This window comes from Balaenoptera ricei, chromosome 1 (assembly GCF_028023285.1).
Source record: "Balaenoptera ricei isolate mBalRic1 chromosome 1, mBalRic1.hap2, whole genome shotgun sequence".
Classification (NCBI taxonomy): domain Eukaryota; kingdom Metazoa; phylum Chordata; class Mammalia; order Artiodactyla; family Balaenopteridae; genus Balaenoptera; species Balaenoptera ricei.
The window spans coordinates 152,595,327-152,620,788 of record NC_082639.1 but is presented as its reverse complement, the minus strand read 5'-3'; the positions used below and the strand labels follow the sequence as shown (position 1 = coordinate 152,620,788).

Here is a 25,462-nt window from a genome sequence, read left to right as displayed (position 1 = left end):
GAGGGTAGGGATGGCAGCCCAGCCCCACTTTCTTAACCCTCATTGCGTGTCCTGAATGGTGGGTTCATTAACAGGAACTTCAGACATAGTGAGACCTTGATTAAGAAACCCTGTGGGAAGAAAACACCATTTTATGTTTCAGCTGTGATTTTTTTTTCCCCCCAGACTTCATTAGTGACGTGGAGCAGTGTTGATTGGAGCAACTTGTCTACTAAACAGAAAATACTTTGCTGCTCTGGACAGAAATACCTGCCTTACAGCTTCAGTTTGCCCCCAAAGTGTTGCAGGCATACAAGGTAAGGCCGTGCTTCCTCCCCACTTCCTGCTTCTCAGCCCTTTCTCCCACAGCGGTGGCCTCGCCTACCCTGGCAGCCCCTGGAGGCCTTTCTTCTCCCTATCAAAGCAGGAATGCTCAGAGTTGACTTCAACATTTTGTCTCCTGAGGGCTGATTCAGAGTGTGCTGCCCCTGGTCTTTGGCCAAGGGAGGGTCTGTAGCTGTCACAGTGAATTTTCCGGACATATGTACTGAGATCAGCTGGCACAATTGTGACTCTTGTTTGTACTCATAGGTTGACAGATTGGCCTTCTTGGAAACGATTCAAGAGATGTCACCATCTCTTTAACTGAACGTTGTATTTCAACGTGTTTCCTGGGAGGATAGTGGTTAAGACCCAGTGGCCTAGAAGCAGATCAAAGCCAGGTTGGGATCTGGCCCTGACAGTTACCAGCTCTGTGATGTGGGTTAAGTGCTTTCCCTCGCCAAACCTCAGTTTCCCCTCTCTGTGAAGGAAAACCCATAATGCAGTGTTGCTGTGAGGACGCATCTAACTCTCAGAATTTCCCGGCACCTGGTAAATGTTAGTTGTGATTACTGGTTGGCGAACTGAAACACAAACAGCTTTATTCTACTAAGTCCTTAGTGTAACAGCTAACAAGTGGAGAGAATTTTTTCAGTTGATTGTATTAGCAAAAGTTTCAAATGTATGGAAAAGCTGAAAGGATAGTACAATTGACCCTCGAATCCCTCTCCTTGATTCTACAGTTGCTTACATTTTGCTGTATATATACATATATATGTATGTATTTTTTTTTCTGAAAGCTTTCAAAGTAAGATATAGACGTGACCCCTAAATACTCAAACATACCTCTCTTGAAAAATAAGGTTATTTTCCTACATATTCACAATAATCTTTATTATACTCAAGAAAATTAATAATAATTACCTGAATTAACTAATTCCTAATCCATACAAAAATTTTCAAAATGTCCCCCAATAAATCTTCTAATAGATTTTTTTCAAACAAGATCCAGTCAAAATTCTGACATTGAATTTAGTTGTCATGTCTCTTTGTTCTTTTCTTTTTTAATTTTTATTGGAATATAGTTAGTTGATTTACAATGTGTTAGTTTCAGGTGTACAGAAAAATGAATCAATTATACATTTACATATATCCACTCTTTTTTTTTTTTAAGATTATTTTCCCATATAGGCCATTACAGAGTATTGAGTAGAGTTCCCTGTGCTATATAGCAGATTCTTATTCATTCTTTTAAATCTAGAGCAGTAGAGAAATTTTGAGATCCACCTTGTTACTGAAAGGCTGCCAGGTGGAAATGGCTACGGCTTCCACTGAGGCCCCCTGGGTCTGGCACGTTGACTAACATGGGTCCTGAGATGTAATTGCATTGTTTGCTTTGTTGAACTTGTTGATTACTAGTTTTACTACTTGATAACTTGAGGTTAGGAACTCTTTTATCATCTTCATATTCCCACCACCCACACAGTACCTGACACACAGATGGTCAATAAAAGTGGATGGAAGGAAAGGAGGCAGGGAGGGAAGGAGGAAGAAGAGGAGGGGAGTGGGAAGGAAGCAGGCCCCGGCGGGCCCCTACTTCCATGTCTGGTAGGCGCCTTGAGGGGGTGGGGGGGAAATTCTGCTCTCCTGGAGGCACGGGCCCTCCTTGGACTTGGGGAGGATGACTGTCTGCTGTGGCCTGTGCCTTCTTCCCTCTCACACTCTTTTTCCCCACTTCCGCCTCCCTTGCCTGAGCACTAGCTGGGCTTCCCTCAGACCCTTTGTTAACTTTAAGCTCTTCCTCTCCAGTGACACGATTAACACTTGACAGTATTTTTAAAAAGTAGTCCATAGTAGATTATCTTTTCCTACAACCACATTCATTTTTCCAACACCCTGGAAGGTAACTGCTACATGATTTCTACCTTCAGGAACAAAATTCCTGACACAAAGTGAATCCTGGGGAATATGCACTCTTTGTCAGGAAAGATGTCATGGTACCTACAAGGGGGCCTGATCTGCTGAAGGGAGAGGACACGTGGGTTGATTAGCCCCCAAGGCCAAGAGGAGCTGTCCTCCAAACACAACCAACACCGCTGGGCTCAGGCTTCAGGGTCAAACTATTACTTCCATTCAGTGTAGAGAGAATCGTGACTGAATTGGTTGGAATAGACCAAAGTTTGCAGAGTGAACTTTCTCATACTTCATACCTAATCCATCTCTAAACACCTCTAAAATTCTGAGTTGAACAATGGCAGAGAAGATATAGGGAATGAACATAAGAAACTCTAGATAATCTGCATGGTGGGCTGGCTAATTTCCATTCCAGGCTGACCTCTTGGATCTGCTTCTCCGTCACCTCTCCTTGCTGAGCAGCTGGCTTCTAGTCAAAGTACACGAGGCCATTTAATTATTAATCTGAGCAAAACAGTATTAGGAAAGTTAAACTGTCGAGTGTGTGTCTATGTGTACACATGTGGATACTTTCTGGATTATCTGGCTGTTTTGTTTTGCTGTTTACCTTTCTGGGCCCCTGCTCCTCTCCATTTGTGGAGATACCTATAAGGTGATTATGACCAACAGTGAATTCTGAAGAGCTTTTTGGTCCCCCGCTCCTTGGATGTATGTGGAAATGTTTGTCAGCTGTAGAGGGCTCATGGACACAAGAAGTGACCTTAACCTTTGATCGGACTGTGTATCTGTGATCAGGAAAAAGTTCAGTGTTTGTGTTTGATGATGGTTTTATGCCCTGCTGTCAGTAGAGAGTACCTTATAGGGCTTGCTGATGGCCCAGGGCTCCAAGAACTATCATGATTATTTAGCCAACAGTTTTAATGAATCTATATAAACTCACTCTATTTTTATATTAATAACAGGGATGGAGAAGTTGGAAGATTAAATATAGAGGAGAATGGGTTCACTGCTCAGGGCAACTGGGAAGTCTTTTACAGAATTAGACCCAGCCTATTCTCATTATTTCCTTCTTCCTATGGCTGTTATTCTTTCTTTTTCTTCCTTCCCTTCCTTCCTTCCTTCCTTCCTTCCTTCCTTCCTTCCTTCCTTCCTTCCTTCCCTCCCTCCCTCTTTCTTTCTTCCTTCAACATTTATTGCGTGCTTAGTATGTATTAGACACAGTGCTAAGTGCTGGGGATACAGAGATGAATAACACATGGCCCCAGCCCTCCTGGAACTTGGTTTAGTGGGGAGGCAGAGACACAGATCATTTCAATACAATGGGACAAGATAGAGGTAAGCTCAGTGGAAAGGCCCTAAATCCAGCTTGACTTAGGAGAGACGGCAGAAAGCTTCCTAGAATAGAAAACTGGATGATTGATTAGGAGTGAGGATGGGGGAGAAGCAGGGCCCAGGGCCTTTACCTGGCAGGCCAAGCCATTCATGTTGTTCAGGAGCACTGGACAAAAGAATTGGGATGAAGGACTTTGGGGCTGTGGGTTTTCCATGGATGGATGACAACAGATTTTGATGTCACTGGGTATGGTTAGGACCACATGGGCAGGGTAGAAATGATGTCTCCTTCTACTCTGGGAAAGTACAGGTGACCCACCCATGAAGTACTGGATATGATCCAAGGTGCCTGCTCAGATAGCTGACCCCAGGGAATCCTGGCAGACATGAGAGCTAAAGTGAAGGAAAGATCACCGTTGAAGGCCAATGCTCAGGAGTGAAGAGTTGTGTAAGGGTAAGCGGGCAGGGTAAAGAGGTATGGATGAAGATCAGTGCTCACCAGAGCAAGACAATGAGGGTTGGAGAGGTGGAAGAGCACTCCTGGCCTCCTAACAAACAAGGCTTAACTTGTGCTGCGAGTTTTACTGGGAGCTCAGGGCACAGGAGGAGTTCTTCTGGCCAGTAGTCAGGCAAGTGGCCACCACAGTTCTTCTGGTCTCCAAGGGCAGAGCCCTATGTTGGCTACTCCACGAGATACAGGAAGCAAGACAGCTTTTATAATCTCAGAAACGTGAGAGGCAGTCAATTACAGGAAACTGAATTCTTGCTTCTTGGAGGTCTCAGCCTAAGGATAGAAAGAGCGCATATGAGCCAGAGAGCTATAAGTATCATGTCCAATAATATCAACTGCAGTGATATTAATACCACTGTTGTAGTTAGTGTTTCCTCTGTGGCAGAGTGTTTCATGTATATTTAATTTAACCTTCACATGATTATAGAATGATATATAATGATAGAAGGTATTATAATTCACTCATTTCATAGATGGGGAAACCCAAGTTTGGAGAGGTCATAGGTAGGGCATCATAGAATCACATTCGAACCCAGATCATTCTAATTCTCGAGCCCTGATCTCAACTGCGCTCCTTACTGTGAATAAATATTCCGTGCAGCCCATCCTTGACCTGACCACTGGACCACAGCCCATCAGAAATGGTGGGGTAGAGAGACCCTAGAGACTGGTGATCTGCATTTCTACAGCACTACTGGTTGTTATGAAGATGCATAATTTTTAAAAGTCCATTTCTTTAACTAATATAGTCTTAGTACATTAAAAAAAATTAGTATTCACCAAAAATATATGATTTAGGGGGGAAAATATGGATTAGAAAATGGGCTCTCTGAAGTCTATTACCTTGATAGTTATAGATTGTGTCCCCACAAGATTCATCTGTTGAAGTCCTAATCCCCAATATGATAGTATTTAAAGGTGGACCCTTTGTGGGGTAACTAGATTTAGAGGAGGTCATGAGGGTGGGCCTCCCATGATGGGATTATCACTCTCATAAGAAGAGGAAAGAGACACCAGAGCATTCTCTCTCCTTTCTCCCTTTCCTCTCCCACACCCCCGCACACCGTGTAAGGACACAGAGAGAAGGTGGCCATCTATAAGCTGGGAAGACAGACTCACCAAGAACTGAATATGCCCACACCTTGATCTTGGACTTCCCAGCCTCCAGAACTTTGAGAAAATAAACATCTGTTAAGTCACCCAGTCTATGGTATTTTGCTATAGCAGCCCAAACGGACCAAATCAGAGGTTGATATCAGCATTTGGGAGGACACGCTCCCTGTGTGTGTGTCCATGAACTAGATCCTCTTAGAGGGTTGTTGGCTGTATCTTGAGACCCCTCACTCTCCGCATGACATTTGGGTGTTCTTTTTCTCATTGGTATTTATGAATAATTTATGCAAAAATGACTTTTCAAAACCTTCTAGGGAAAGTATGTGAGTTGCCTTATGATTCTTCAGCAGATGAGATGCCTGCCATCTGTAGCCCCCGATGAATGAACGGGGAGATATGCAGGTGGTTCTCACCACTGAGGGGAGATCTGCACAAACCACTGGGCTGCCTGCCTGGTTCCTTGCTCTGGGTGTCTTTGATGGGCCTGAGGGAGGCACACCTCAAGTGTATTGCAGCTGCAGTCCCTCTGAACACACACCGCACCCCCAAGCTGTGTGGTCTCCCAGGAGTTTGCCACAGGGAGCGCAGCTGCGGTCCCCTTGAGGTGGTGGAGAAATGTGCCCTATTAAAACAGATGAGTGGAGAGCTGTGGCTTGGGAGGGGAACAACAGCACGCCTCAGACTTCCTTAGCAGCCTGGTCCCCCCTCGCAGAGGGACCACACTGCTTCTCAACTGGGGTGGCCCATCAAATCCCCAAGTAGGAGGAACCTGCAAAGGTCATTCAGTCCAGCGCTTCTCAGTCTGTTAGGTACAAGTGTTTCATCTGGGAATTTTGTCAAAGGAGACATGCTTACTCAGTAGGTGGAGCGTGGGACCTCAGAGCCTGCATCTTTAACAAGCTCCCAGGTGAGGCTGATGCCGCTCGTCTGGGAGCCACCCTCGGAAGAGCAATGATTTACTCTTTTCCTCTATGTCAAGGTAGGCTGAATTTCAGTGACCATCTCAGTCCAATAAGAATCTATCCTGCTGCAGAGAAGGAAATTCTCCTGTTCAGCAGCTTTCTTACCTTGTAGAAGTTCTTACTTAGCAAGGCCAAATCCCTTTAGTCAAGTCCTTTGAGGCCCTTTTGCCAAGTTCTGCCCTCGATGGAGATGGAGCTCCAAAGTAGCCCTCTCTTGTATCATAATTCTTGGTTATTTAAAGGCTACTAAGTCAGGCCTATTTTTTTGTTTGTTTTTTTTAATCATTGTTCTCCCTGTAGTTTTTATTAATTAATTAATTTACTTACTTTTGGCTGTGTTGGGTCTTCGTTTCTGTGCAAGGGCTTTCTCTAGTTGTGGCAAGCGGGGGCCACTCTTCATCGCGGTGCGCGGGCCTCTCACTGTCGCGGCCTCTCTTGTTGCGGAGCACAGGCTCCAGACGCGCAGGCTCAGTAGTTGTGGCTCACGGGCCTAGTCGCTCCGCGGCATGTGGGATCTTCCCAGACCAGGGCTCGAACCCGTGTCCCCTGCATTGGCAGGCAGATTCTCAACCACTGCGCCACCAGGGAAGCCCGTCAGGCCTATTTTTAAAAGCACTGCTTCTCTCTCTGTTCTTAGGAGTGAAATTATTGGGGCACTTTTTGTGGTGGAATTGGCGTTTGGAAAAATTCATGTAGCTGCCCATCCAGCCAGAGCGTCCTTACACACCTGAACGCTATCCACTCCCAGTTTTCTCTAATAAAGGGGATGGCCGATGTTCTGCAAGTCAAAGCCTGAAAGGAGAATAAAAATCTCCACTGAACGTTTAGCATCATCACTACACTTATCAGAACCTGATCATAGTGCTGGTCACAGGTAACAAGGACCTAGTTTGGGTTTTCTCTTTTCTCCCTGACTTTATATTTCCCCCCAGTTGAGAGACCTGGAAGGAAGCAAGGATTCAGCCATCCACCACGGCCAAGCAGAGGAGTGTGAATTACCCACAATGTGAGTGAGAGTCAGTAGATTGTATTTTAAGTACCCAATAATCTGTGAATGGAACCAAGCCACTGCCACCTCTGTTATAAATCCCTCCGAACTCTGTTTTCTTTCTGCCCCAGAAAGGTCTGCCATCAACTTTTTGTACTTTTGTGTGCCTTTAAATCAATGTGTTTCCTCTCTTATGGGCACTTGTCTTTTTAAACCTTTTTCTGTGAGTAAGGAATGAGAAGATGTGTCCTTTGTGAAAGAGGCCAATGGTCTCCTGGTGACAGGTTGTGTTATGTACCCACCTGGAATGGCAGAGTGGGGCTGATGCAGACATTGGCTGTGATAAAGAAGCCATGCCCCTTACAGGTTCACTCTGATATCCACGGGGAGGGATGGACTCTTCCCATAGAAAGTGAGGCTTCCAGGAGAGCCTGTGCAATTTGCAGGTTTCCAGAGCACAGGAGTACCCAGAAGTGTACTATTAACCTGACCCCACCCTCTGCAGAACATCCTTTGTCATTTCAAGGAGGTAAAATGAGACAACCAGAGGAGGGGAAGAGATGGAGACTTCTCCTGGTTTATTCTGACAGCCAGTGTGTAGGGGGCTCGGTGTGGGGAATATGACTCACCAGCCTTGGTCATGACTCTGGGCCCAGGATTCACAAGTGTTCCAAAATTAGCAATCAGCCTCGTACACCCACATAGTAAGACACTTCCCACTGAAAACACTCAACAAATGGGTAAATACATGGAGAAATGGAAGGTTAAAAGAGCTGTAGATTATTATAGCTCTTTCAGTTAACCTGGAAAATCTTTCTGGAGAATATAGTCCTCTTTGTTTTACCATTTATTACCTATTCATTCATCCCTTCAAGAATTTTTTTTGCTGAACATCTTCCCTGTGCCCAGCACTGTTATAAACCTGAGGGAGGCAGCAATAATAAGGCAGTCCTTCCTTGTGTGGAGTTCACAATTCAGTGGAGGACCCTTGGGCAAGTGATTTAAACTCTTACAGTTTCCTCATCTGTAAAATGGGGATAATAATGTACCTGACTCATTGGATTCACTGGGTAAGGTGTATACAGCACTCATCAGAGTGCCTAACACTTAGCAGGCATTTAACTAATGTTAGCTGTTAGCTCCTGCTAAGAAACAACTGGTGTGGGACTCAGATTATCAGTGTGCTGATATGCCTGTTGGTGCCATAGTCAAATCTCCCACCCCCCCACCCGGGAGCTGAGCACCTCAGCAGTGCCACAGCTAGAAACTTAGCTCCAGCGGGGATGGGACCACAGATGCTGAGTTCGGCATAAGCCTCCACTCCATTGGACAAACCTCACCCTGACTCACTTGATCTAAAAGGAGCTGGGTAATCAGTTAGGGCTTGATGGTCATGATAATAATGCTGATGATAAAGAATCTGTATAAAGTATAGCTCAAATGTATAGTCATTCATTTTATGAACTCGATTTTATAGTCATCATTCATTTCCTCTTTAGTATGGGGAGCCACCCAGTCAGACAGCTGCACAATGAAATGAAGTCTGGGAATGTCAACGTGTGTCACAGGTCATAGTCCCATGCTGGAAAGGGGAAAGTCAGATTGTAAAACCAGTGTTGCCTGCCTGCAGCTGATAAACCCTGCTGCCTTCCAGGCCTGCAGTTTCTCTAGGCCTCAGTTTCTTCCCTGGGTGTCCTCCTTGGTGATGTTTCTGGACACCTGCAGGCACTGATAGTTTCTGGCTGGGGTGTAAAACTTCTTACAGGCATCTGTTAACACAATCTCATGGTATTATCTTTATGTGCATGTGAGTTTTTCAATAGATCCTATTTCTTTCTATATTCCTGGTGACCCTTCCAAGGTCTAGTTAGAAAAGGCAGAGTGGATCCCCTGCCTTCCCCAGTGAGGACCTAGCTGCTGGAGGTATGAGGAGGAGGTTGGCAGGCAAAGCCATTTTGAGAAGGCAGCTTCAGCGTCAGCTTCCATTGTATGATTCCAGGCAAGTCCCTGAAATAACTCCACCACTAGCCAGCCACTGAGCCCCATTAATAAGGGGCAAGTCTTCTTCCTCGGTCAAGGAAAAAAGGTTTAAACATACAATGAGAGGTAAGAGTTGCTTTAATTAGCCTTGACAAGGGACATTAGATCATCTCTAAGATTCCTTCCAGTTCTGCGATTCTGGAATCTGAACAATCTTAAGCTGAAGAGAGTTTGAAGTGGGTTTGAAAAATCCCAGTAGAGAGAGGAGAAAAGAAAAATATTAGATGGCTTAGAAAGTGAGGAGGGAGAGTGAGAAAAGCTTTAAGATTTTTCCATTTGGAGATCTGGCTGCATTTAGAGTCATTTTTTCAGCTCTGCTGGGTTCACCTTTCTAAAAGGCATGCCACTCAGAGATTTAAATCAGCTCACCTATCTGGCTAATTGGTGTGGCTTGAAAGTGGCAAAAGAGCAGGTAATCCGAGGTCTGGCTCCTTTGCTGTGCCTGACACAACCTCCAGCAGACCCAATCTGCACATCCCTAATCTTTGTGATCCTGCAGTGGCCTCCTTTCCAAAGCCCACTGAACAACTCCCTGTCCTTTTCCACGGTCTTCTCTCTATATCACGGTGTCATGGAGTCAGATAGGCCTGGCCTGAATTCCACAGATAGTTAGTTATGTGACTTGAACTGAGCTTCAGTTTTCTTACCCATAAGATGGGACCACCTTAACCTATAAGCTATTAGAGTTACTGTGAGAATCAAATGTGGACAAACATACATGATCACACTTAAACGTTAATTGAAAAGCTTTTGAGTAGGAATTAGGTGTATGTCCAAGTGTGCCATTAGTAGCTGTGGGACCTTAAGCGAGTTACTTAACATCTCTGTGCCTCAGTTTCCCCATCTATAAGATGGAGATAATAACACTACCTACTCCATTGATTTGAGGTAATGATTAAATGAGTTGATGTGTGTAAAATGCTTGGAACAGTAATTGGCAGGTGGCATGTGCTAACTGTTAATATCATTGTTATTATTATGCAACACACACAGCATAATATCTGGCACAGAGTAATGCTAAAAAAGTACTAAATCCCTGTTCCCTGACACCTTTAGTACTAAACCTGCTGCTGGTCCTCTGGAACTCCTTCCTCTCTAGCTGTCCTGCTTAGCTGAGCTTCTCTCCACCTAATAGGAAGCTGGGGCTTCAGGAGCTGCTCAGCAATCAGGCATTTGAGAACCATGTTTGGTGGCCCAGGTAAGTCAGCAGGTGTGTCCAAAGGAGACCAAAGGGGTGAGAAGGACCAACACATTTCACTGCCTTTGTTCCATTATTTATCCAGGGCTCTAGCCTCAGGGACACTCCAGAAAGGGAAACCAGAGTGTGTGACTTGGAGTACCTCTCAGGAAGCAGGCAGGTGTGCTGCCTTCCTGGAGGGAGGAGTCCCCAAAACAGATTGTACCCCTGCATTTTGTCGGCTCTTGGCACAAGCCAAAGGAGGCTCTGGGTGAGCTTTGGTGGGGATGTTTTGCTAAGCCTGCAAACTGAATACAAGGATTCAAGGGACTAGGATACGACATTCTAGCCCCAAGAATCTGGCTCTGCACACAGCACTAGGCTTCCACTTGGCGGCAAGGGCTGCTGGCGCTGGGTCATCCAGGGAGAACCGCTTCGGGAAGGCTGCGGTGGGGGAGGGGGAGCTGGGCTGCTAGCCCACTGGCCACTACACTCGTCCAAGCTGGCTGTGCTGGGGCTGCACAGAAAACGCTCTCTCGGGACTTCCCTGGTGGCGCAGTGGTTAAGAATCCACCTGCCAATTCAGGGGATGCGGGTTCGAGCCCTGGTCCAGGATGATCCCACATGCCACGGAGCAGCTAAGCCTGTGAGCCACAACTACTGAGCCCGCGTACCACAACTACTGAAGCCCGTGTGCCACAACTACTGAAGCCCTGTGCCACAACTACTGAGCCCATGTGCCGCAACTACTGAAGCCCGTGCGCCACAACTACTGAGCCCGTGTGCCACAGCTACTGAAGCCCGTGCGCCACAACTACTGAAGCCCATGCGCCACAACTACTGAGCCCACGTGCCACAACTACTGAAGCCCGTGCACCACAACTACTGAAGCCCATGCACCTAGACCCCGTGCTCCACAACAAGAGAAGCCACCGTAATGAGAAGACCTTGCACCGCAACAAAGAGTAGCCCCTGCTCTCTGCAACTAGTGAAAGCCCACACACAGCAACGAAGACCCAACGCAGCCCTAAATAAATAAATAAATAAACTTACTTAAAAACAAAAGAAAATGCTCTCTCACCAATCAGCAGAAGCAATCATGGATCAGGCACTTACCGGGCAGGGAGGCACCCTGGAGGGCACAATGGAACCTGGGGCCTAGCCTGTGCTCTCAAGGAGGTCACGACTCTGGTGGAAGAAACAGAAGTACTTAAAAAGTAAATGAATAATAGCAGGATATCTGAAGTCATCAGCTTGTCCTTGCAGATATCAGTGACCTGTAAGACTCTTTAAATTCCTGAGATTCTAGGTAGAGCAAACCCTACTAGCAGAGGCATAATAATAATATCTGTTAGATACTGGGCACTCTTCTAAAGGCTTTTATATATTATGTCATTTAGTTTTCACAGTAGCCTTTTGTAGTCGGCCTTGTTGTCTTTATTTTCAGATGCAGAAACTCAGGAACAGGGAGGCTAAGAGATTAGCCTCAGATCACACAGGTAAGAAGTGACCCAGGATCCAAGCCCTCTGGCTCCAGAGACCACACCTTTACCCTCCGGGTTAAACTACCTGGAGCCAGGGAGGGTGAACCCGTGGACTCATGCAGGAAGGGATTCTTTTCTCTCTCGGATTGTAGGGAACCCACTGGTTACAGTTAATGGGGTTAAACCCATGGAGCTGTCACCCGGCCTGCGCCTCATAAAGAGGCCACTCAGGTGTAGTGCATTCAACACCCTGAGGAGGATCTACCTGCTCAACTAACTCAGTCACCACCCCAGGGCAGAGGTCTCCTGCCAGGTCCCATTTGGCCAGCCTCCAGATGGCTGCCTTTGTTGGGGAGCAGATACCAGTCCAATCAGTTGTGACCAGGATGGTGGGAGGTCATGTGGTACTGAGGAATCAAATGGTTCCCTGCAGCCTGAAAGAGCTTGACTAACACATGAACCACAAGGAAACGTGTGGACGCTCTGCTTCCCTAACCACACTGAATTGCTACTGGCTGCTCACTTACAAGTCTTTAAAAAAAAAAAAAAAAAATATATATATATATATATACACACACACATATATATGCACAAAGTATATTTATAAGATTGTTTATAGTAATGCAAAATAATACTATCCAGCTATCCAGCCATAGGAGATTGATTAAATAAATTAAGGTGCATCTAAACAACAGATTAATATATAACTATTAAAATCATTGCTATACAAGCATATTTATTAACATAGAAAGATGTTTTCAGTGTGTTGCTAAATGTGAAGATCAACTTGAAAAACAAAACAGATATTCTGATCCTGTTTTCATAAGAAAAAAAAAGTACATGTGTGTATAGAAAAAAATCTCACTTATATACACAAAATATCAATAGATGCTATCTTTGATAGGAAGGATTACAGATTGTTTAATTTCTTTCCTTTTTGCTTATTTGTATTTACATTTTCTATAGTAGACATTTTTTTTTTCACTAATAATTTCCATTTATTTAGAGTATATTCTGTGCCAGGAAGCACCAGGCTAAGTTATTGACCCTATTTCACAGATACAGGGATAGTCTTGGAGAGTGTGAAGAATTTGCCCAAGATTAAGAGCTAGCAATTGGAGGAGCTGGGGTTTGAACTCAGACAAACTTCAGAGGTGATAGATTCACATGACAGAACATTAGGAAAAGTACCGAAGCGTATTCAATGGAAATTCACCCTTTTCCCCAAGTTCCCCAGCCACATATTTCCCTCCTCCGAGACATCTGCTTTTGCCATGCTGTGGATCCTTCCAGAGAAATATTTATACCCCAACATGTATGTATCACAATTTATTGACTAATCCATACCACTGATTTGAAGTGTCACTTTTATGGTATAATAGGTTCTTATATGTATTTATATTACTCTTTTCAGAGCTGATAGTGACATTTATTTTTATGCAATAAACTTACTTTCAAAATCTAATGGTATGTTAGAAATAACCTTAATTTTGTAAAAAGAATCATCTCACCTTAAATATGAGAAAACAAAATGTCTGAATTTCTTCTTCTCTCTCCTCTTTGTCCCTCCTGCTTTTGGTGGAAAGCAAATCGTATTCATTGTGGAGAATGATTCTAGGCCAGTAGCTTACCTTTGAGTCATGGCATATAAGAGCTGGAAGGGATTTTAGAGATTGTCTAGCCCAATTTCTTGTTTAGCAGATGAGGAAACTGGACCCAGAGGCTTAGCAGGTCTTCTAAGTGCTTGGTAGCAAAACCTTGGCTGGAATCCAGGTCCTTGGACTCCCACTTCAGGGCATTTTCTACACCATCATGCCAGACCTTTCAATTTGCCTGTTGACACATAAAGAGGATTGGAGTCATTTAGTGTGAAGGTGACAACTCGAAGCATAGGACAGGCTTTTATGCTAATGATGGTCAGTCACTATTTTTCATCTCTACTGAGAAGCAAATATGGAAATTTGGGTTTACCTTACTGGAAATGTGATAGTGAGAGTTGACATGTTACACTATTTTCTGGAAATCTCCTATCCGGAAAGCTTATATGTGATCCCACATGAAGGCAGGGGCCAGCCCACAAGTCTCCTCCCCATATTCCTTCCTCTTCTTCAGTAGTTGGGTCATAAATGCTGCTTGGGATATTTTCACTCTTCTTCCCACCATTTATCTTTCTGGGAAGTAAAGTAGTGATAGCAATTCAGTCAGCATACTATAAATATTGCTCTTAACCCTTTGTGAAACTAACTTTGAGAGGCGGCACTGATAACATTACTTTGTCAACTTCCCTAGGGAATTCTTGGCATTAGCACAATCATATTTGTCGAGGCTTTCGGTTGCACACACCAGAAACCCCACTTGAACTAGTTTAGGCAAAAGAAGGAATACAGTAGTTCATGGAATTCAAGGAAAGTTGAGTATCTTAACTAAGCAAAGCTCAGGCAAGCATGGAGCGAGGCACAGGAGCCACTAGAACCAAAGACCTCAGGGCCAGGCCTTTGTCTCTGCCTCTTGTCTCTGGTTCTCTCTCATGGTTGCTTCATTCTCTTTCATGGCACAGGCTGACTCCACTTTCCATGGCCATATTTCCATCTGACAGTCTCCTTCGCCAGAGATGAACTTTCCTGATGATCTCTCCTTGTCCCAAGTTAAGAAATCCCATGAGAGGGCCAGTGTGGGTGAGCTACAACCAGGGTGCTGGGTCATATAAGAACATGACAATTCCTACAGGAATACATTGTTTGTCTAAAAGGAAAAGCAGGTCCCAGAAGACTGGGAGGTATTTTATGGGACAAAGATATCCTTCACCCTCTCCTTAGAGATAATGAGTTTGAGGAGAAGAGACTGAAAAACTAGATGGTGAGTGAGAATCCTTAAGACGTCAAAATAAAACTCTGGGGAGTAGGATGTGCCTGACCAGGGACATCCTTTTTTACAATGATCCACAACCATTGGAAAAAAACTGGAGTGAATCTTCCTGGACTAGGCTGCCACAGAGACACACCTGGGTATTCTAGGACTTGAGACAAGTTTCAAGACCTGTGTTCCCCGCCTCTTCCCAACCCGCTCTTCAGAGAACTAAACCACGGGGGTAACAATCCTGTAATTTTAATTGTATTTATAAATCCCTGATCCTTTACGTAGCGCTTTTTTCTACTCTGCGCTTAGTCTGAATGTTGCTATTTTCACAGAGGAAATCAGAGGAAAGAGGCTATAATTATAGGTCAAACACCAGCTCCGGAAGCAACGAAGGCAACAGAGAGCCTGTGGCTCCCTGCCGTCTTCCGGGTTGCACCCTGGACATCTCCCCCCCTCTTTCCTTGGGCCTAGGTCAGCTCTTCAAGTCTTTGTCTCATATCTTTTCTCCCTTTTGTTTGTCACTCCAGCGTATCACGAGCCGAAAAGGGAAAGTTAGAACTAAAAGTCAATGAATTAAAACTGCACGATGCTTGGGCAGGCCTGTCTCTTGGAGATAATTCAAATGGAAAAGAAAAGAAAAAAAAAAAGCCACCATTTCAGGTCACTGGCCTTTTTAAACAGACCGCCAGCAATATTTACTCCTGAAATAGCACAGTCACATGAAATAAAACCATGCTCGGTAAAGCCTGCAAAACAAAAGGACAGTTTACAGGCTGGCACGCTCACGGAGGGCCCTCTGTGTGCTGGCTGGATCAGGGCCTCTGCTTCCTGACTCTCCCGGCCACCTTCTGCCCAAGACCTGAGGGAGATCTGTAGGGGTCAAGGTCAGATTTCCTTGGAGACCCTCCTGGACTTTTTTCCCTTCAAAGAATTTGAAAAGGTAGCCAGAGAGTTGAGAGCAGGGTTGGATGTGGCAGATGTGGCCTCTACCACAGAACCAGTGCCCGGGGAGCCCAGGATGTGGACATCACAGGGGCAGCTGCCGGTGGCGCCCATCACCCTCCCTCATGGTCAATTCTGTTTCCTCCCTCTTCTTTACCCCCTACTTCTTTATCTGTTACCTACCCACCTTCCCTGTCTCATCCACTTTCCTCAATTTTCCCCTCATTCTTTCTTCTATTCCTCTTTTGCCTTCTCCCCCTACCTCTTAATTCTGCTGGGGCCCCTCATGGACCTTTATTGATTAGCCCTGCTGTGGCCTGGAAAGTCTAAACAGGCTTCCGGTGGCGGTTTATGAATGTGTGGTCACAGGCCAGGTCTGGGATCATGGTGAGACTCAGACCCTGCTGAGGACTCAAGGGGACCTTCTCAGCCTCATTCTAAGAAACTTTTCCTCTTAGTTGCCCAAGATTCCTTTTTAAAAAAGCCAAAAGCTATTTTTTTAAAAATTCTTTATATTTGTGAGTATGTTTTCTCAAACATACTCTAATCTAATGGATTAGATCCATTGATTTAATCTTTATACCTTGGGATGTGGGCAAAGCAGTTGACGAAACAGAAAAATAAAGCTGTTCGGTAACATGCCCCAGTCAGTCAGAGAGCTCTGTTCCCTGCTCCTTGGCCTTCTATGCTTCAAAAAAGACAAACTGGGACCCATTGCAGATACCAGACAGGGGACCTTCCAGAATCCAGGGTGAGAAGTACAACATTGGCCTGAATCCCTGGCTTATCAAACTTGAACACTTTGTTGACCATCGACTTCGTCACCCGGAATTTCATGAAATCGATTTCCCTGAGTATCTAAGTTGCTTCCATCACATCAACAGTCCAGAAGGTACCACCTTCATTTTCTTTTGCACACGCTAAAGTACATACAGTAAGTGGGAAAGAGCCAGAAACGGGTATAATGTGCTCCATTTTTTCAAGTGTTTTATGGTTGTAAAGACAATTACTTTTAAGACTCCAATGAAGTCTATCAATCAATTAATCAATCAATCAATCTGGATCTGTCAACAAATACTGAGTCTCAGCATCATGCTACATGATAATACATACTAGGTTCTGATATGTTTGTGGGAAAAGGGAACCTCCCGAAAGAGAGAGTAGCAGAACCTGTGTGCCTTCACTTCTAACAGTCAGCACCTGCGTCTCTATGTCAAAGGGCTGCTCTCAGACTGCAGGATGGCCTTTGCCTGGGGTCTCTGCAAGCTGAAGGGTCTGGACTGTACATACCAGGGGAGCAGCCCTCAACTGATGACTGACAGGGGCAGGGGACACACACGCCACTCTGAGGAGTGACATGCACCATCGCTCCCCTATGGGACGGAGCTCAAGTTCCCCTCTGTGGGCCCTCACTCATGGCTTCCACATTTCCCAAGTGCTACTTTCCCACACTACTACTGGTTTTTCCTGGGCACATCCTAAAAAATGACTTTCACACCAATTCTTGTCTTAGGATTTGCTTGTTTTGTCTTGGGCGTCTTCCCACCCTTGTCTTTAGGGTCAGAGTAAATGAGAGACATGTGGGGGAAGAAGACCAGGCCCTCCTTCAAGGGCCGGAGAGAGACATCATTACAAGCTGAAGGTGAGTGGGGCCTTCCTAAAGGCCCAGGGGACAGTGGCAGCTCTCAGGCAGGAAGGGAGACCATGTCCTCGCGTCTGCATAGGATATGGCTCCAGTTCTGAAAGAGGAGGACTGATGGGAACTGAATGTCATCTGATACCTTAAGGTTAGAGTTAGGGGTTTCCAATTCGAAGAAGCAGAAGACAGAACTGAGGCAGGGGAAGAGCATCCTCACAGGGGACAGAGGTAGCGGCTGTGAGGCACTTCTCCCAAGTGGCTTCTAGACAGCAGGCGTCTATGAGCACACTTGTGCCTGAGCACAAGGGAACCACCATCTGGGATGCCCAGAAAAACTGAGAAAAGGAACAAAGTACTGATACATACGACAACATGGATGAACCTTGACAACAGGCTAAGTAAAAGAAACCAGACACAAAAGGCTACATATTGTATGATTCCCTTGACATGAAATATCCAGAACAGGCAAATCCATAGAGACAAAGAGTAGATTAGTAATTGACAGGGGCCGGGGGAGAAGAGAATGAAAAGTGACTACTTACAGGGTTTCTTTTTCAGCAGTGACAGTGTTCCGGAATTAGGTAGTGGTGATGGTTGCAAAACCTTGTGAATATACTAAAAACCACTGAATTGTGCACTTTAAAATGGTAAATTTTGTGGTATGTAAATTATATCTCAATTTTTTAAAAAGGAAGGAAAGAATTGGGAAACTTTGGGGTGATAGAAGGATGGCCCGAGGTCCTAATCCACCAGAGCTACAAGCTAAAAAAATTTTGGTTATTTACATTAATGCGCCTTCATCTGTTACCCGAATTGTTCGTCATTAGACTGCTGATGATTGGGATCACTGGTGTTACATAAGCATTGAGGGAGGTCCGGTCTTGCAGGCTGTACAGGGTGTCTCCTCTGTGTCTATTATGTAGTGGCTCTGCTCAGTTCCGTATCTCTGTGAACTTCTTCAATGCTTAGGATCTCCACTGCCCAAGATAGAAGTTGGGAGACTTTTTTCTAATTGTTTCCTGAGTGTCCATTTCATTTCCCTAACTGCAATGTAAAGTTTTTGAGGGTAGAGATTGTGTCTTTTTAGGGAATTAGGGATCCCCTCTTCTTTTCCTGCCCTAAACTGAGCACCCATACGTGGTCCTTGACCCAGTGACCTTCTCATGCTGACTCTAAACTGGATATAGACCTGAGGCCTGGCAACAAGGCCCACCCTGTGTGACTCTTTGACTCTGGACAGGGCTCCATTCTATTTGCTGTTAATCTCCAGATTCTTCTCCAAAGGTGTGGATGGTTCATGGGTCCAGAGATTTTCCTGATTTCTATCCTGATACTTGGCATCATTTGTTCCCTTCAGCGGGAAAGCGGGATTGATCTCTAGAGGTCATATGACACCTGCTTCTTGGGTCACAATATATGCCAATGTGGAGTAGGAGGATTATGATATTTGATATTAAATTCTAGCAAAATTGAGGCCTAAGCAACGAAGCCAGTACAAAAGTCACTACAAGTTTTTTCTCTTTTTTTTAACTATTAGTATTTTTTATTGAAGTATAGTTGATTTAAAATGTGTGTTAATTTCTGCTGTACAGCAAAGTGACTCAGTTATACATATATATTCTTTTTTAATATTCTTTTCCATTATGGTTTATCATAGCATATTGAATATAGTTCCCTGTGCTATACAGTAGGACCTTTTGTTTATCTATTCTATATATAAAAGCTTACAAGTGCTGCGGCCTTAGGAGTGTGGGCAATGTTCTCTGTCTTGGTCAGAGTACACTCACTATGTAAAAATTATCAGGATTCTTGAGATCGTGCACTTCACTGAATGTATGATAACTTAATTTTTTAGCTTACAAATAAATACTAGGGCTTCCCTGGTGGCGCAGTGGTTGAGAATCTGCCTGCCAATGCAGGGGACACGGGTTCGAGCCCTGGTCTGGGAAGATCCCACATGCCATGGAGCAACTGGACCCATGAGCCACAACTACTGAGCCCGCGCGTCTGGAGCCTGTGCTCTGCAGCAAGAGAGGCCGCGACAGTGAGAGGCCCAGGCACCGCAATGAAGAGTGGCTCCCGCTCGCCGCAACTGGAGAAAGCCCTCGCACAGAAACGAAGACCCAACACAGCCAAAAATAAATAAATAAATAAAATTTTAATAAATAAATAAATACTAAATAAGTCCTAAAAAAAAAAAAAAAAAGCTTACATCTGCTAACCCCAACCTCCCTCTCCATCAAATTTTCCCTCTAAGTGGAAGAAAACAGAAATTCCAGATAAAGTATAGAATTTATCTCCCTCCATCCAGCTCCTCCTGTATTTCCTAAACTTTCTGGAATAAAAGTAAATCATTTCCGACAGCCGTTAGTTCCCTCCTGCTCCGGGAAGCCCGGTCGGGAAGGTAGTTATGTCCCAGCGGTCCTCTGTGTGCTGTGCTGTGCACTGCAGCCCTCTGCCTCTCACTCCTCCACCCGAGAAACAGACTAGTGCAGCTGGGCCTCCCCTCCAGGGCCTGCACTTCATAAGGGTCTCCAGACACGCAGGTTGGCTGTTTACTGGAAGGCTGGGATGAATAGGAATGCCGCTTCCTTGTTCCAGAGCTGGCAGGCTGCCTGCCCCTCCTGCTGGCTGAGAGCCAGAAATGGCCCGCGGTCTACACGTTCTCTCTGCAGCCACATTCTCAGCATCCCTGCAGCTGGGGTGCGTCAGGACTCAGCGTTTCTGCCTCCCGAGGGAGTCTGTGTGTTTGTGTGCTTTATGTGTGTATTTGTGGGGTCTGCATATGTATATCATGGACTGGAGTATTTGTGTGTATGTATGGGTGTGTGTATTTTGGGAGATGAGGTGCTAAGTGTATGTAAAAATCAATATTTGTTGTAAAACAGTCTAACAATAAAGAAAAATATAAGTAAAAAACCATTCAATATCACCTTAGTGAACATTCTCCCGTGTATCTCTCTCTCTCCATACACACACACACACACACACACACACACACACACACACACATAGATGAAATTTTCCGTAAGTGGTAACCATATACTGGAAGGCCATTTTCTAAGCTAATGATAATAATTGTGAGTTACTGAGGGCTTGCTATGTACCAGGCACCACGCTGGTGCCTTAACATGGACTAATCTCATATAATCCTCATAACCATTCTATGAGGTCGGTACTATCAATATCCCCATTTTACAGATGAGTAGACTCAGCCATAAAGAGGGTCAATAAGATTAGCCTCCGGTTAGTGGCCTCACAGCTAGTAAGGGGGCAGAACCTGGATCTGGACTCATCTGATTCAGGAACTCTGCTCTTGACCATAGGGCCCAGCAACAGTAGGTAACACAAGCCAGCAAGGGAGTTCATTCGTTCATTCATTCATTCAACATTTACTGAGTGCCTAACATGGACTAAGTCATGGGGGTAAAAACATGAACAAGACACACATCTTTTTGAGACTCAAAGTCTTTTGAGGGAGACAGATGTGTAAATGAATCATTGCAACTCAGAGTAATGAGGCAGATTACAGAGAGAACAAAGGGGAAGCCATTATTACTATCTGGGGAAGTTATAGAGGTGACATTTTAATTATGTCTCAAAAAAAAAGAAAAAAGAGAAACTATTTGCAAGAGAGTTAAGGTGGGGGACAGATAAGGGGTAAGGCTATTTCAGGCTAAGCAAATAGCATGTGCAAAGGTACTGGAAATCTCAAGTCCACGGTGTGACTGCAGGTAGAGTGAGGAAAGGGGGCTTGCAGATGGGAATGCAAACTGTAGAGGGTGCTCCACCGAGGAGCTCCACCGAGGAGTTTGGCCTTCATTGTATAGGCAGAGGGGAGATACGGGGGCTGTTTGATCACGGTGGTGCTTTTTTTTGTTTGTTTGTTTTAATTTTATTTATTTATTTATTTATGGCTATGTTGGGTCTTCGTTTCTGCGCAAGGGCTTTCTCTAGTTACGGCAAGCGGGGGCCGCTCTTCACTGCGGTGTGCGGGCCTCTCACTATCGCGCCCTCTCTTGTTGCGGAGCACAGGCTCCAGACGCACAGGCTCAGTAACTGTGGCTCACAGGCCCAGTTGCTCCGCGGCATGTGGGATCTTCCCAGACCAGGGCTCGAACCCATGTCCCCTGCGTTGGCAGGCGGACTCTCAACCACTGCGCCACCAGGGAAGCCCCCACAGTGGTGTTTTAAATGGACAGCTCGACAGTGTCCTGCAGGAAGGTTCAGAGTGCAGCGGGATGGGAAGCAGGGATGGTAGTTACGTGTTGAGGCAGAAAAGCAGTGGTTCTCAACACTGACTGTCCAGGAGTATCATCTGAAGACGGAGCCTGGAGCTCAAGAGAGAAGTCTGGGCTGGAGAGACTTTTGGGAGCTATGAACATATGGGTGGAAAGCTGAAGCTATAGAAGTAGATGATGTTTTGATTCAGTTGGTCTGGCGTGGGGCTGGAATAACGTGAGGCTTTGAAATCTCCCCAGGTGATTCTAGTGTGCCCGCAAAGTTGGGATCACGTTAGTACAGGGTAGTGGTTATGAACAGAGGCTCTTGGCTCCACCACTTACCAGCAAGCAGGGAGCCTTGTGCAAGTTACTTGATACCTTTAAGCCTTCAGAAATTTTCTCACCTGTAAAATGGTAGCTACCTCATTAGCTTGGGGACTTCCCTGGTGGTTCAGTGGTTAAGACTCTACGATTTCATTGCAGGGGATGCGGGTTCGATCCTTGGTCAGGGAATTAAGATCCCACATACCGCGAGGTGCAGCCAATAAGTAAGTAAATAAATAAATAAATAACGACCTCATTAGCTTGAAATTAAATCAGATAAGGTATATAAGGGTTTGAGCACTGTTCCTGGCACATAGTAAGAATTCAATACCTAGTAGCTATTATTATACTGCAGTGATTCTTGCAATTGCAAGAGAATTGGAACTAAGCCAAAGGAAGGAGAGATTGCAAGAAGAATATGAATTATAAAGACATTTTAGGGGTAGAAAGATGGGGCTTGATGAGCAATTAGATAGAGGGTGGGTGAAGAAAAGAGAAGAATTGAAAAAAACTCCCTGATTTCAAGCTTGAACACCTCAAGGGATGGTGACGCCATCTCTGCGTTTGGGAACGAAAGAGGAACAAGAATAGAGTACAAGGCAAGGGGAAGGGATAAGCAAAGTGTTGGGATGGAGCCAACAAGCTGGATTAGACATGTTGAGTACGGTGCCTGTGGACCACGCTGTAGAGACACATCTGGCAGGAAGTTGGAGCTATGGTCTGAAGTCAAAAGAGAGGTCTGGGCTGGAGATGTTTTTTGGGAGCCATGAACATATGGGTGGAAAGTTGAGGTGAAAGAAGTAGATAATGTTTCTCAGGGAGAATATACGAGTGAGAAGAGATGAGGGCCAAGTCTAGAAATTCAAACACCTGCATTTAAGGGGCAGGTGGTAGATAAGGTAGTCTGTCCCCCAAGAATGAGGTAGGGGGTAGAAAGAATAAAGTAACAGGAATTATCATAAGGAAAGCACTAAGAAATAGCTGGCTGCAGGGAAAGAAATAAGCCTGGAATGGAAAGCAGTCTGGTTGAGGGTACTGAGCAAAATAACAAAAGTTTTTATTTGGTCACTTTGATTCTAGGATGCTCTTGAAAGACTTTCAAGTTCTCTCACTTTGCCCACTCCTTTCAAAGGCGTCTTTTCCTTCCAAATCTGGATGGCAGACCCTGAAGCAGGAGCAGTGGCACAAAGCCTTAGCCACATCCTGCCTAGCGGCTGGCCTATGCGGGGCTGCTATGAATCACTATACAGGGCACAGCTGCAGGCACACATTTTGTACACGGAGAACGTTGCTTGAAGCTTTCAGGATCCAGCCTGGGGAAGGCCCCTGCGGCCCAGCACTCCTCTACAGCTTTCTGAGACTCACAGAACCTAGCTGACCCTTTCCTGTCTGTCTGTACCCAACAGTCAGGCCCCCCACTTCCCTCCCTCCACCAGGAGAACGTGTTTTCAAAGTAGCTCCTCCCCACGAAAGGTTTAGAGAACCAGCTCACTCACTGAGCCCAGAGAGAGACCTCAGAAGTGGGCAGTGCTGGAAATCAGGTCTGTGTAAACGGCCGGGCCACCAAGGACTGTGGGAAAACTTTCTGAAGCTCTTGTCTGATTTTAGTGGTTCTCAAAGTTCGGACCAGCAGCATCTTGTGGGAACTTGTTAACAATGTAGATTCTCAAGCCCCATCCCGGACCTACTGAGTTGGGAACTCTGGGCATGGAACCCCACAATGCCCTCCAGGTGGTTCTGATGCATGTTCAAGTTTGAGAGCCAGTACCCTGCATCATTAACAGAACTGGAAACACCAAGGTTAGGAATCTGTCTCTTTCCTCTGTACCTCTCTCCTTAGTACACAACACTGCAGACAGTAGAGCATAATAAATACTAATCAGCAAGTATTTATTGAGGATCTGTTATGTGAAAAACTCTTCATAACACTGAAGCCAAACACACCACACCACACACACACACACACACACACACACACACACAGACTTTCTCTTTGGGAGCTCATACTTCCACTGCGAGGTAGTGGTACATACACATACAAAAGTTAGGTCAGAGACAGGGTAAGGCAAGGTGTAAGAATTGAAATGAGGGGGTTTAGATAATACCACAAGGAAGCAATTGGCCAAATCCAGAATGTGGGACATTCTACAGGACCCGGTTTGTTTATTTGTTTACTTAGGCAATGGCATGGGGGGAAAAGTGGAAAAATTGGGCTATTCTAGTTTAAAAGGAGTTTAAAAAGATCTCACAGTCATAACCAATGATGATGAGTAAGTGTGACCTTCTTTGGATCCTGATTAAAACACACCCAACTCTAAAAATGACTTTTTAAAGACAATTTGGGGAACTTGAATATAGACTGAGTAATAGATGATAAGAATTATTGTCCATTTTATTAGGTGTGATAATGGCATGCACAAAAATGTCCTTTTCCGAGATGCATGCTGAAGTATTTGTGTATAAATTCACACCATGTCTAGAATTTGATTTAAAATGGTCGACCTTCCCCACACAAACACACCGAAAAAACAAGGATAGATAAAATAAATATGGCAAAACTTGATGGCTGTTAAAGCTGGCTGATGAGTTCATGAGGGTTCTAGATGTGTTTGAAAGTTTTCATAATACAAGATTTTGCTTGTAAATTGTTTAATGAGTGGTATAGACCTGAATGGATGAGAAGTTCAGAGCTGGGTGCTACAGTAAAGATTAGAGCCCTTGGAGAAAGATTTGTGGTGGGGATGTTGCCAAGCACTTCCTTCCTCCTTGCCTCCCTCTCTCCCTTCCTAGGAGTTGGCATCTCCCACATAGCAGGTGGGGTATGGTATTAAAAGCAGCCCAACGGGAGCAGTGGGTGTCCTTTGGAGAGTGGGGAGATTGCTGGGGAAGTCGGCCGCCAGACTGCAGAGGAATGTGGGGAATGCCAGGCTGCACGTCTGGCTGGACTTTGTGCTATAGGCAGTGATGAGGCTTCTGTGCAGAAAATGTAGTGATAAAATCTGTGCTCTGGGTGGATTAATTTTGACATGCTGCACAGGATGTGAGCTGGGGAGGTCTGGTGGGGGCTGTTACCGAGGTCCAGGTATGAAGAAGTGATAAGGGCTTGGACTGTACAGGAGTGACAGTGATGAGGGGCCAGTCGAATGACATTTCCAGATGAATCAAGGGACTTCACTGGTGGTGCAGTGGATAAGACTCCGTGCTCCCAATGCAGGGGGGCTGAGTTCGATCCCTGGTCAGGGAACTAGATACTACATGCATGCCGCAACTAAGAGTTTGCATGCCACAACTAAGGAGCCGGCGAGCCTCAACTAAGGAGTCCGCCTGCCACAACTAAGACCCCACACAACCAAATAAATAAATATATAAATAAATTTTTTTTTTAAAGATGCATCAAGAAGCAGCCAAGGGCTTCCCTGGTGGCACAGTGGTTAAGAATCCGCCTGCCAGTGCAGAGGACACGGGTTCGAGCCCTGGTCCAGGAAGATCCCACATGCCACAGAGCAACTAATCCTGTGCGTCACAACTACTGAGCCTGCGCTCTAGACCTCTCGAGCCTCAACTACTGAGCCCATGTGCCACAACTGCTGAAGCCTACGCACCTAGAGCCCGTGCTCCGCAACAAGAGAAGCCACCTTAATGAGAGGCCTGCGCACC

At 45.2% G+C, this 25,462-nt stretch overlaps 1 long non-coding RNA gene across 1 annotated transcript; it reads left to right on the top strand.

Moving 5' to 3' along the window:
• Nucleotides 1-25,462, top strand: LOC132374595 (uncharacterized). Its single transcript, XR_009505691.1, has 3 exons — nucleotides 1-58; nucleotides 166-296; nucleotides 25,194-25,462. It is a non-coding gene; the product is annotated as an uncharacterized LOC132374595 (long non-coding RNA).